This window comes from Engystomops pustulosus, chromosome 4, assembly GCF_040894005.1.
Source record: "Engystomops pustulosus chromosome 4, aEngPut4.maternal, whole genome shotgun sequence".
Classification (NCBI taxonomy): Eukaryota; Metazoa; Chordata; class Amphibia; order Anura; family Leptodactylidae; genus Engystomops; species Engystomops pustulosus.
Genome location: NC_092414.1, coordinates 165187303 through 165199716, shown reverse-complemented (window position 1 = coordinate 165199716; position 12414 = coordinate 165187303). Strand labels below are relative to the sequence as shown.

At 41.2% G+C, this 12414-nt stretch overlaps 1 long non-coding RNA gene across 3 annotated transcripts in view; it reads right to left on the bottom strand.

The window, feature by feature from the left end:
• The window catches only part of LOC140127587 (uncharacterized), a 69935-nt gene extending 61600 nt beyond the window's left edge, over positions 1-8335 (bottom strand). For all 3 annotated transcript variants that reach the window (XR_011855023.1, XR_011855022.1, XR_011855024.1), the window contains exons 1-2: positions 8247-8335; positions 7759-7862 (exon numbers count right to left, since the gene is read on the bottom strand). This is a non-coding gene — a long non-coding RNA (uncharacterized lncRNA). The remainder of the gene's footprint in view (positions 1-7758; positions 7863-8246) is intronic.
• Positions 8336-12414: the final 4079 nt, after the last annotated feature.

Genomic DNA, 12414 nt, shown 5'->3' with positions numbered 1-12414 from the left:
GAATAATAAATTCCCCCACCTGTGTTTTCCTATGGGATTTTGTGACAGTTTGTAAAATAAGAAGTGAGCTTTGCCTGTGGCCCTTTGCGCACAGGGCTGCTACGTGCATGAGCCATAATAGAATTCTTATAATCTGCTTATGGTAAGAAACGCTAGGCCAGAATATGCTGCTAACCAAATAATAGTGACTACATGTTCTTTTACTAATGAAAATGGCACACTGCATTATTCATCCAGGGACCATGAAGTTCATGACATTGCTGAACTTGGAGTATTTTCTTCTCATAATTAACAGTTCTTGTTCAGCCATTAGTGTGGACACTTGTGACCTTTTCCATTAAGTTCTCAGTAAATTCACAGATTTGTGGTTGCTATCTGTAATTATTATATGCAGTTATAAAAGTAAAGAAAAACTATTGACAACATCGCTGATTTTAAATTTAAAATAAGATAAAATCATATTTTAAATGTTTGATTTTGAGTTATTTTTTGTATTGTTGTTATTGGTGTATTCATTTTTAGATGTTATCTGGGCAATGCACCAGTGCACCTAGTATTTAGACTGGGCAATGTAGTTCACTGGAGTCAAATGGAAACAGACACCCAAAATTATGGTAAATAAAGCTGCTCTAGAGAGGTCATTGGGGGGTATTTATCAGGGTGTTTCTCGCCTAGACACTGGTGTATAAGCTGTGAAATAATCGCAAATGCTAACTTATTGCTAGCGATTATTTCCCCCAATGTGTCACCTCTCAGCTAGCTGGGTATGGGGGGGGGGGTTTGAGGGCGTGGCCGGTCAGGAGGTGGACACGGCCGGCAGAGAATGGGTCGGCGCAGGGTTGTTCCTGTTACCGGGCATACATGAAAAGTTGCCAGCTGTGCTTATTTCTGCCTGGAGTAGAGATAAACACTGCGCAGGACCCTTTTGATGTATGCAGATGCGCCTTATTGGCGGTGGGGCTATCATACGTCTGGGCTATAACAGGCTTGAGAAAGCGCTGTTAGTGCGAAACGGCCCCTTCGTCTGCAGCGTGTCCGGTACCTCTTTGCATTCCCGTTTGGCCTGAATAAAAGTTGTGGTGTATTATCCGTGAGTGCCCAAGATTTTCCTTCTTCCTCTACATGTGTATTGCTTGACTGTTTCCTATTTGACTGGCATGCAGCCCGGTACACTGGCGAATCCTGCAAAGTCCTGTTCAACTCTGGGGCAAGTTTGATTGTGCAGCCCTGATGGCAGGAACAGTTGCCGCTTATGTTGTCTCTAGCGTTATCAATGTGTGTCAGTTGAAGAACAGGAGAAAACAATAGGATTTGAGGCAGAGAAGTTTTGCTTGGAGAGTAACATTGAAGGCTCTTTATGTAACACATATATCATTGTCTGTCCACATTCAGCCGCTGCTCTCAGATATTACTAAGTGTTATTAGTGAGCAGGTATTGAATGCCAGACTGCATCCTGCTGAGGATTGTCATGAACTTCCATGGAAACAAGTGAAAGTATACGGTAAACTGGAAGGATTTATTTCCAAATAAAACACACTAACATTGTGTCACTTGAAAAGAACCTGCTCCTAATCTCTAGTACGTGTCTAGTTTACTGTGTATTCTCCCGGCGGTCTCCTCCACAGTGTTAGTGGTGTTAGAATTCGGGCATATGTTTTTAGCATTGGTCATGGACATAGACAAGAAATAGATTGGATCTAACTGAATCACTGAATTTCAGATTTTTCAAACCCTTTACAACAGAAATATGTTGTAATTTGCGTTTGACATATTTTTCTGGTTTGAACTAAACCAACCAGAAAACTATAACTAAAATATGAATATGTAAATATGTAAAATATGACTAGACAGTCTTAAACTAGGTTATAATTATATATATTTATTATGCAGTATCAGTTGGATAAATCTGGTGTAGTTTTTGTTGCCGCTGACAAGTTGCATCATCAATTATAAGACAAGACAATAGGATACATTTTGTTTTTGCTCTAAGTTGTGCATTTGAACTTTGAACCCACCTCTAACTCCACCCCCATACAGTATAAATACCTCCTTAGCTCCCCCATCTCCTCCACACATTGTTTCCCCCCAGATACCTGTGATATTGTGCCCCCAGCTCCCCCTAATATTCGCTCCACCCTGAAATCCCATTGTACCTCCCCCTCTTATCGTGGCCCCAGAGCAGCTTCCCTTACATATTGTGCTCCCCCCTGGATGCTCCCCTTCATACTGTGAACCCCACCAGCAGCTTACCTTCTTACTGTCTCACCAGCAGCTTCCCCTCATACTGTTCCCTCCCAGCAGCTCCTTTTCATATTGTGGCCACCCAGTGGCTTCTCTTCATACTGCCCCCCAGTAGCTTACCTTCTTACTGACCCCCCCCCCAGCAGCTTCCCCTCATACTGTGCCCTCCCAGCAGCTCCTCTTTATATAGTGCCCCCAGCAGCATACCTTCTTACTATGTCCCACAGCAGCTTCCCTTCATACTTTGTCCCCCAGCAGCTTACCTTCTTACTATGTCCCCCAGCAGCATACCTTCTTACTATGTCCCCCAGCAGCTTCCCTTCATACCATGAACCCCCCCTAAGCAGCTTCCCCACATACTGTGCCCTCCCAGCAGCTCTTCTTCATACTTTCATACTTTGTCCCCAGCAGTTTACCTTCTTACTGTGTCCCCCAGGTGCTCCCCTTCATATTGTGCCCCCCCCCCAGATTTCCTTTCATACTGTGCCCTCCCAGCAGATCTTCTTCATTCTGTGCCTCCCGAACAGCTCCCCTTCATTCTGTGCCCCCCAGGCAGCTTCCCTTCATACTGTGGCCCCCACTCCTCCTTGTTACTGCTATATGCAGCACTGAAGCCAGCAGGCAGGATGACATATCATTCCGCATGCCAACTCTCCTCCATCCAGCAGCTGAGGCAGAGTGATAATATAGAGAGACGATAGAGTTCATGTCCCGAAACATACCTCTCTCCAGACAGGACAGCAGGACAGAGACAGAAATTTGGGACTCTCTCAGGATGGTTGGGAGGAATGCTATTGTTCATATACCCTGGAAGTTCCACAATAGTCCCAGCCACTCAAGCTCAGCTCAGTATTGTAGCTATTATGCAGCCATGTCTCTTTCATACATAACTGTTTCTTGTATGTTGACCATCTGCCATGTGCTGGAGTGTATAATACTTTACAGGAAGCTTGAGAGATCCTCATCAACAAATGGCACTGTGACTTACAAGTCCTTTCATATTTTGCCATTCACAGCATTTCACAAATAGACATTGGAGCAAGTTCAATGTTTGTATTGAAAGCGCCAAGAGTTGAACCTGGAGGCATAATATCAAAACCTTCTGTCTCTGAGATCCACCAGTTACCACTGACCTGACTTGTGACTATAAATACCCCAGCGCTTGTCAACGCTGATTGAAGTGCAAAGGACCATATGGAGACATTATTCGTTAACTTATTTATGTTTTTCCAGAAAGTATTAGAGAACAGTGGGATAACACAGAGTTACATACTTCAGCATTGTTATTTCATGGGGAATAAAGTAACATTAATTCAAATTCTGAACCTACGGGCTCGTAATATGACATTGTAATAACTCTTCCGCAAGGAAATCATCTAACAACAATAAAAAAGTTTGTGCATAGTTTTATGAGGGTCATTGGCTTATTTCACATTAGGTTGATCAGTTTCCGTTGCGTAGACTTAGAATGCTTGTATGGAGGACCCCATAAGGAATAGTGTAGTATCCTTAACAAAAGCCCACTCTTTTTCCGATTTGTATAATGGCAGCATATGGGTGTGTTTACTATATGAGCCAAGGCAATTCCCAATGCATAAAATAAATCTGCAAGGGACAAAGTTGAAGAATAGCCTCATGTATCAGTGCTGTAGTTATGGTACCATTATACACATATTGGAAATCTACAGCCCAGTTCTTGACTACTATCTTCCTTGGCAAATGGCCTGGAAGAGATACTGGTACATATGACTATAAGCCAGTGGTGGCGAACCTATGGCACGGGTGCCAGAGGGGGCACTCAGAGCCCTGTCTGTCAGCACCCGGGCCATCGCTCCAGCACACCAGACAGAACTCATAGAATCTTCCTGCAGTTCCAAGTAACTTAAAAGATGCTGCTTTCAGTCATATATTAAAGTGATACTTACTTCACTACTTGGGTATGTAGAAAGAGAGAGAATGAATAGAAAGGGCCGAATTATCTTTGGAAGACCTTCTGCTGTCCCCACGATTCTCTGTGTACGGAGGGACACTGGAAAGAAGCTAAAATGATGCAAATTTCCATCTTGTCCTCAGGAGGCCAATATGATCGAACGTTGTTGAAGAACAGGGAGATGTAAGTTACTGCTTTAATTTTTGGTTGGCACCTCGCAATAAATAAGGGGGGTTTTGGGTTGCAGTTTGGGCACTCGGCCGCTAAAAGGTTCGCCATCACTGCTATGGTAGCCTTTCTACTGCATGAGTAAGTCACACTCCATGAGGATAGGGAGAACAACTTCAGGTCATTACTTATCCAAACATGGCGAGGAAATGAAATAGTTAACAACTATATTTTATTAAATGTAAACTTGTGTGGCTAGAACATTCTCCAAGTGTTTTAGTCATCTGTACCACTGTGTCTTCTGTAATTGTTGCAATGATTTATGCTCCAGAAGCAGATGGTGCTACATATATGTATATTAACTGCTGGTTAGTCATATCACGCTACTGTAGGAATCCACTGTACCCTGACAGCGGGGTATGTGATGTAAGACTGTCAGGTATCAAAGCTAATTATTCTCCCTAATCTTCTGTCTAGGTAAAGGTGTCCCAGTTTGTTCCTGCTCCTTAGACTGTCATCTTGTCATGTGTAGGAGAGTTGCTGTAGAGTTGCTGCCTTGTTAAAAACTTTTGCAGTTGTTTAGCAGCTCAGTATTTTCATGTCGCTAATGATCCGGTAATTAGGTTCTCGGTAACAAAGCCATTTTCTGATGAATTATAGAGGGACAATGTCTGCGGCACTCATTAGTGTAAAAAGTATCACTTTTTTCAAGTAGTTCCATCTATAACGCTCCTATTTCAAGCATTTTTGCACCTTTCAATATAAAGTTACATGATATTACAGTTAATCTACTGTTGATATAATTTAGGTGAAAAACTTCAGCACATAAGTAATTGCTTGCACTGATCCAGCCGGTATTACAGTCCTGAGACCCATTCATCTTTTCTTGTGGCTGCTAATGGTAGGATACTCTGTGCTGCAATGCATTATGGGAAGGAAATATTTTCCTTTAATAGATCAAAGTCTATATGCTTTGCAGTGAATGTTTGGTGTACAGTCATGGATGTATTTGCAATTAGGCACTTGAGGGCCTGGACTATGGTGTTTAACTATAGAGGGGCGCTCTCAGAAGTGGGAGAGTTTTACTATTGTAACATTATAATAATGTAACAATCTCATCCTTGGCTAGACTGCTACTACTGACTTAGATGCACACAACAGTATTTTCTGGACGAGTGCTAGCCGTATCACAACTTTTTTTTTTCATGGAACACAACCCCATTGTTTTCAATTAAATATATGGTCATTCATTTGATTGACTGTATTTCCGAATGAACCATAATTCTGACGCATGTCTTATAATCAAGAGCGTAGGAGTGAGCAACACTCAATCCCCCTCCCTTCTCCACCTGGTTTCGGCCCCCAGTGAGCACACCATCGTGTGTATGTAGCTTGTCAGTATATATTAGAGGCAGCCTCATGACTGTAGTATTCTTGTTGTATTTGTTATCCATGGCCTCTTTCCTAAATTATGCTAATGAGCCCGAGGGGCTACGCTAGGCCCTCTGTGATCTGGCTGATCTGTTACACTGTCTCTCCCTCCCCCCTGCTTCCTCAGCACTGATAATACAGCAGAAAGTGCTCCCTGCACAATGCCGAGGAAGTAGGGGGAGGATGAGACAATGTTACAGAGGGGCTAGGGTAGACCCTCAGGCACATTAGCATAATTTTACATGTTGATATTAGAATGAAGGAGGCCAGGGATAACAAATATAAAAAGATTACCACCATCACGGTGCCTGGATCTTTGAGTAAGTGTCCCTGGTTCATCCATGCTTGATTTTGATAATAGATTTATTTTTATTATTCCATTTATTATCCATTTGTTATGTTTTGGAGTGGAAACACAAGAGTGACACAGTCTACAGGAATGGGGATGTTTATATTATATCACAATTGATGAATAGCGCTAAGAGAAACTAAGTTTTATACTTGATTTCTTGGTTAACACACACCAAATACTATTATAATTACTTAGCTGGAGGCCACACAAACTACTGAGACTCATTTCTTTTGTCTAGAGGCATTTCCACTGAAGTTGAATCAGCCTGAAATGTAATTTTCTACTTTGATTTTCAGTATCATTCCAAATGAAGACTTCCATGGGACATTTATTTATTATCATTGATCATTTTAATGCTTTATTGTCCTCAACGTATTCCACTATGTAAAGCATAAATATCTCATTCACTGACAACTCAGACGTGGTATTTTAGTGTTCACTTTATTTTGTAAAGGTGTGTGTGTATATATATATATATATATATATATATATCTCCGAATGACACAATCCTCACCGGGGGGCGGGCTGGAGGGGTTTGGTCTCCGATGGTTATGACAGAAATATGGAGATTTACATGCCTTCTCCTCCAGAAAACTGTCAGGGAAGGCACAATACATCTCCCCCAATTCATGTGAATATACAGCACCATGATGGTGCTATAAAAATAATATTAATAATACTTGTGGACCCGCAATGGAACTTAAGTAGTTGAGTAGTTTACCACGGGGCGTGCAACAGACTTTGCATGTTAAATTAAGGGCACGGTCCCTAATTTGTTCCTAGTGCCTAGTGCAGCTGCGCCACAAAAACGGTTGCGTGCGACACATTTGTGATGCAGACACTTCTTAAATACATGTGCAAGCACTTTACACCTAAAACAATGTGCAAAGTCAGTCAGAAAACTAGTGCAAAGCCCTTAGTAAATGTGCCACATTGTTCACCTGTCTGATGCAGCACTGAGCTGCTCCCGGCACTCCAGCCCCCACCTCAGTATGCAAACACTTAGGCCTCATTCACATGCGGCCGCATATACATTCCCATAGACAGCAATGACGGCCTGGCGGTGGTGCGATGCCGTACACTGGGAAAAGATAGAGCATGTTGGCGGGTATGTGAACTGTCGTGTGAATGTACCCTACATAAAACATTTTAATACATGTGGGCCATTGTGTCCGTGCTACTTGCAGACGTGTAAATTCACCCTTAACTGAGCCCCAAGCACAAATCCCACAATGTCAAGAAAAAAGTCATAAATGTTACAAAGAAAGTACCACTAATCTTCTAAGTACCCAGAAAAAACCTTTGCTGTATAAAAACATTAAGACTGCATTGGGTTTAAATTCTTTGCACGTAATTTCTGTCTATTTATTAAACCAATAATTAATTTGATACCAATACGAGGTAAAAGGACACTTTTTTCTACTGTAATGAGACATATTTTTAGCCATTATTCCTTCAGCTCCCTCCCTGTGTGTGACATCATAATGTATGACACGTGTAGACACGCCCTCAGTGGTCACAGATGTTGTGCTGATGTCATAATTACTGAAGGTTCCATAATAGCTTCCGCACTGCTGTGCCCGCTGCCATTTTGTGCCATTGGACCTTGAGCTTGACTACCTACAATATACCTACCTTGATGCGATTTGGAGGTTCTAGCAGGGACGCCCCATCAGCCCAGGACTCATCACCACAGCCCCGCCATCCTCTTCAAGGGGTTGTCTGCCTCAGACCTGGAGCTGCGAGGGAGGAAGGGACATCCACCACCAGATCAGCCAAATTATTCCTCTATAAATTGGGGGAGAGATATTTATTGGCAGTGACCCTCTAAGCCCAGAGGAAGGGCGACCCTTCAGCCATGGCTTCCCTAGAGGTTTCCCCCACAGGGGGTTTTTCCTCTCCTGAGTGCTGAGGGGTGACTCTTCGTGAGTCAGGGGTCTGCCATAGGGTGGGATTATAAATAAAGATTTGGCCTTTTAATTCCCAATGAAGTGCGTTTTGTGTATTTATTGTGTCTTCTTTGGTTTGAGAATCAGTGTCCATACAGGGTCTGTACACATCACATATCGCACAGTCCAATAACTGCCCCTATGGATGCATGTGCCCCAGTAGTTGCCCCTTACCAAGTGAAGAAGCCCTGTGAACTGCCCAGTTTTCAGGTATACACACATCCCTGGGGTAACAAGGCCCAACACATGCAATAACTGTCCTGGTTACTCATAGCAACCAATCACAGCACAGCTTTAATTTCTGAAAGTTCTCTCTTAATATGAAAGCTGCTCCTTGATTGGTCACCAGGGGCATCACAGACATCTTTTCTTTTAGGCAGTTTAACTAATTAAATATTACACAAACGCTGTGACAGTCTGTCCATGAAGAAGACAGTGTGCAGAGAGCTGCTGTGTCATCACTAATATTTCAAAGGGGCACTACTAGGGTCCTGAAAGATTAGAGGAATATCACTAGATGATCACTGATCATATAAATAGATGTCAGCTGCTAAGTGCTTAGCCAGATTTCCTCAAAGCTCTTGCACTTCATTTGAATAACAAATTAAAAGTTCATTTTTTAAGTAACCTACAGCAGCACAGCGTCTAATAAACACATGCCCCTGAGAGCTACACAGCAGTATGAAGGGTTAATAAAGGCAATATTCGTTGATAGATTTCCTATATGTCTTCTGTACCTGGATGTGACTTCTAGCCCCTCGAAAAATGTAAATAGCCAAGTAAATCATAGTTCACACTTCCATGTATTTCAGGTCTTTACATGTATTTGAAACATTGGGGCACATTTACTTCCTACATTTAGTGTCAGACGAGAATCCACATCTGCCGTTATTCACTTACATTGTGCGCCCTATAACCTGCATGTGTCGCTCCCCGCTGAAAGTTAAATCCCGCGCACAGTCCGAATCAGTAGGATTGTCCGGCGGCCAGATTTCTGTTGCATGAAAGCCGCCACAATCCCCTTCTAAATCCCTGTCCCCTTAGTAAATAAGCCCCATTTTGTTGAACTTATGCCCCAGATGCATGCCACTGTGTGCATAGACAGCAGCATTGGAAGAGGGGGCTAAGCACAGGATATTCAATTGTCTAGGACAATAACACACTAGGAAACATTTCCAAGATCCAAACTAGTTAAATAATTGCCATCTAATGGAGTAACTGCATGGAGTCCCGTCTCACTATATAACCAATATTCTACTTTATAATTCATGTTCTAGTTGGACTCGTTTGTAATCCCTTTTCCAGGGGACACAACTCTCAATGAGATTTCCTCTTATAATCTACCAAACTATATTCTTCTATGCAGCTGCTGACTCATTTCCTACACCTACAGATCTATAGAGCAAATAGCTCTTGGAACAAGCAGCTGATAAGTGATACCACATACACTTATTGATTTATGTATTTGCTACATACAAATTATCTTTGCAGACTTTTGGATTAATGCTCTTCAGATAATGAATGGATTAATGCAGTGCAAACAATAAAGCTTCTGGCATTATACATATTTTTATGCACTCCAATGTATCCTGCAGAAGACTGGCTCATAGTGCCGGAAAATGTAGCTGGACATTCCCAGAACAAATATCTAACCATTGACAAATCGACTTATTTTATTGGTATTGAATAAAACCACACTGACTGACAACTATTAAAGGAAATCTACCACCAGGATGAATGATTTTAAACAAAGTACACTGACATCCTGGTGTGTGCCTTCTCGGGCAGGATCCGCTCTTTTTTAAGAAAAAAAAGGCTTTAAGGATTCTGCAAATGAGTCTGAGGGGTTCCAGTCTCTATTAACACCTAGGGAGCCTGGAGCCCCCCAGGCTCATTTGCATCATATTTAAAACCTTAAAAAAAGAAGAGCAGATCCTTTCCAGGATACCTTATCATAAGAATTTCTTTGTTGCCTACTAGATCCTGTACTGGTTGGATTCCACAGATTGTGCTTGGGACGGGGGTCCTTGCATCATATGTATTACAATTTGGCACTACAGTTGCCTCAGCAAGCAGGGACTGTGCTTTGTCCCTGGAATCCGACCAGCACAAGGCTTAGTTTTCACATATTAAAGCCCAAAGATGTTCATGGGCAGGCAGCCTATTTGATGCAAAGAAAAAAGAAAAAAATGATGTGAACCTGAATAACAGGTAAAAGCTGTGATAAAACCCTGGATGCCCAAGTGCTTCCAGCATGGGAAATGCTATGGGTTGATATCTTGCTTGAAAGTTGTGTTGCTGCTTACCTGATCCTTTACAATCCATTACACCAATGATGCTCAACAAACCCTACTGAATTATAATAAGGTAATTTGGGTTTTCATCATCTGTCCACCTTTTATTGAAACAATAGTCAAGTATTTTGTGCATTTTTTTTATTTGCATGTGAAGAAATCTACATTAGAGGTTCCTAATGCAGAAAAGAGCCTAAGTGGAAACATAAAAGCTGCACTCATGTTATTTCATCTCTTTTTTTGACAGGAATAAAAAGCCCACGCTGTTCTTTAATGGCAGCTTTATACCAGTGAATTTTATAATCATATAAGTTACGTATGTAAATGGTACATATGGAAATAACGTTATTATATGGTCCTTAGTATCCAGATATGTGGCAGATCCAATTTCTGCATTATAAACATCTCATATGTGACATAAAACCGACCCCATCTATACATCCGTTATATATCTATAAGTACTTTACTTAGTTTATAATAGCAAAAGATCAATATAAAGCCCCCGTCTTCCTTTATCTTCATTACACCTGTATTTGGTTATGTATTCCTAGATTTTTATTTGCTTATAAATATTGATAAAGTTATAGCAATGACACTAATATCATTACACAGTGTTATCCATCATTTATATAGCTGTATTGCTTTGACTTTGAACCTGGTAATCTTATTCCCTGTTCCCTCAACAGACGTTTCTAAAGGAGAAGCCATCCAACTCATTTTATTATGTGCAATTTGGAGTGATTGGTTAAATAAAAATAGATTACTTAGCTCTTTCCACAAGATGTGAGAGATATATACACTCTCTGTCGGAATGATAGAATGACAAAAAGGAAAGATATCACCAAGTCATTTATACCCTGGTGTATATGTTAATAACGATAGTATGCAATGTCAGTCTCCTGCATGAAAAACCAAGATATATGAGCTGATTTATCATTAGACGTGCTCCGGGAGTCAATTTTTCACTTGTTTGACATTTTGGCGTTTGTGTAGAATCTGTGGCAAAATTTATCAAACTGTTGTATGTCTCTTCCAGCATATAGCGTAGTACAAGCTAATGTCTCACAAAGTATTTAAAGGAGTTTTTCCACCAAGCAAGTTAGGCCCTATCCACAGTGATAATCAGGAGAACGAGGGGTCCAATGGGGTCCCAGGAACCTCCGTGGGACCCCTGGTCACTCCTGGAGATGAGTGGAGCAGATGGGCGTCCATGACTATTCTGCAGTATGTGTGTATATGCTGTATGTTTACGAAGTATGTGTGTATATACTGTTTGTATATGCAACCCCGCACAGCACGTCCGTGCATCGGCAGAAACTATAAGACGATTACGAAAAGTGGTGAGCTGAACTCTTTTTTCTCTTTATACATGTATGTATATGCAGTATGTGTATAAATGGTGTGTTCATACTGCATGTATGTGTATATATGGTGAGTGTATTCTGTATGTATGTTTATATATGGTGAACGTATACTGTATGTATAGGTATATGATATATACTATTTGTATTGTATTACATAATGTGTATGTACTATACATTATGTGTGGAAATTTGATGTGTATACATGGTATGTGTGTATACATTTATGGAAGTGTACATACTGTACGTGTGTATATTCTATATGTGTTTGTATAAATTGTATGTATTAGTGTATAAAAGTGCATATAAGTACAGAAATGTGTGCGTATAAGTGTATACATGTATATTTTTTTTTAAGCAGTAGGGGGCCCCCATGTTAAAATCCGCTATGAGACCCAAGCTCTTCTAGTAACACCACTGTTCATGGAGCAAGGACATTGGGGAGAATATGCCCTAAGATGGGGAGCGTGCACAAAACATGTTTTCCAGGTTGCACCTGACCTCGTGACCCCATCATTGCTAACCACTGTGCCACCGCCCAAACAGTTTATATTTTACAATAATTATTGCTGCCTAGAATTATATAGGAGTCCTACTTTTATGTTAAGAAGTACAGTAACCAATATGAATTATATCTTCAGTCCAGGATGCCAACCACTAGTTCTTTTAGCCCTGAACTGCTGCTTC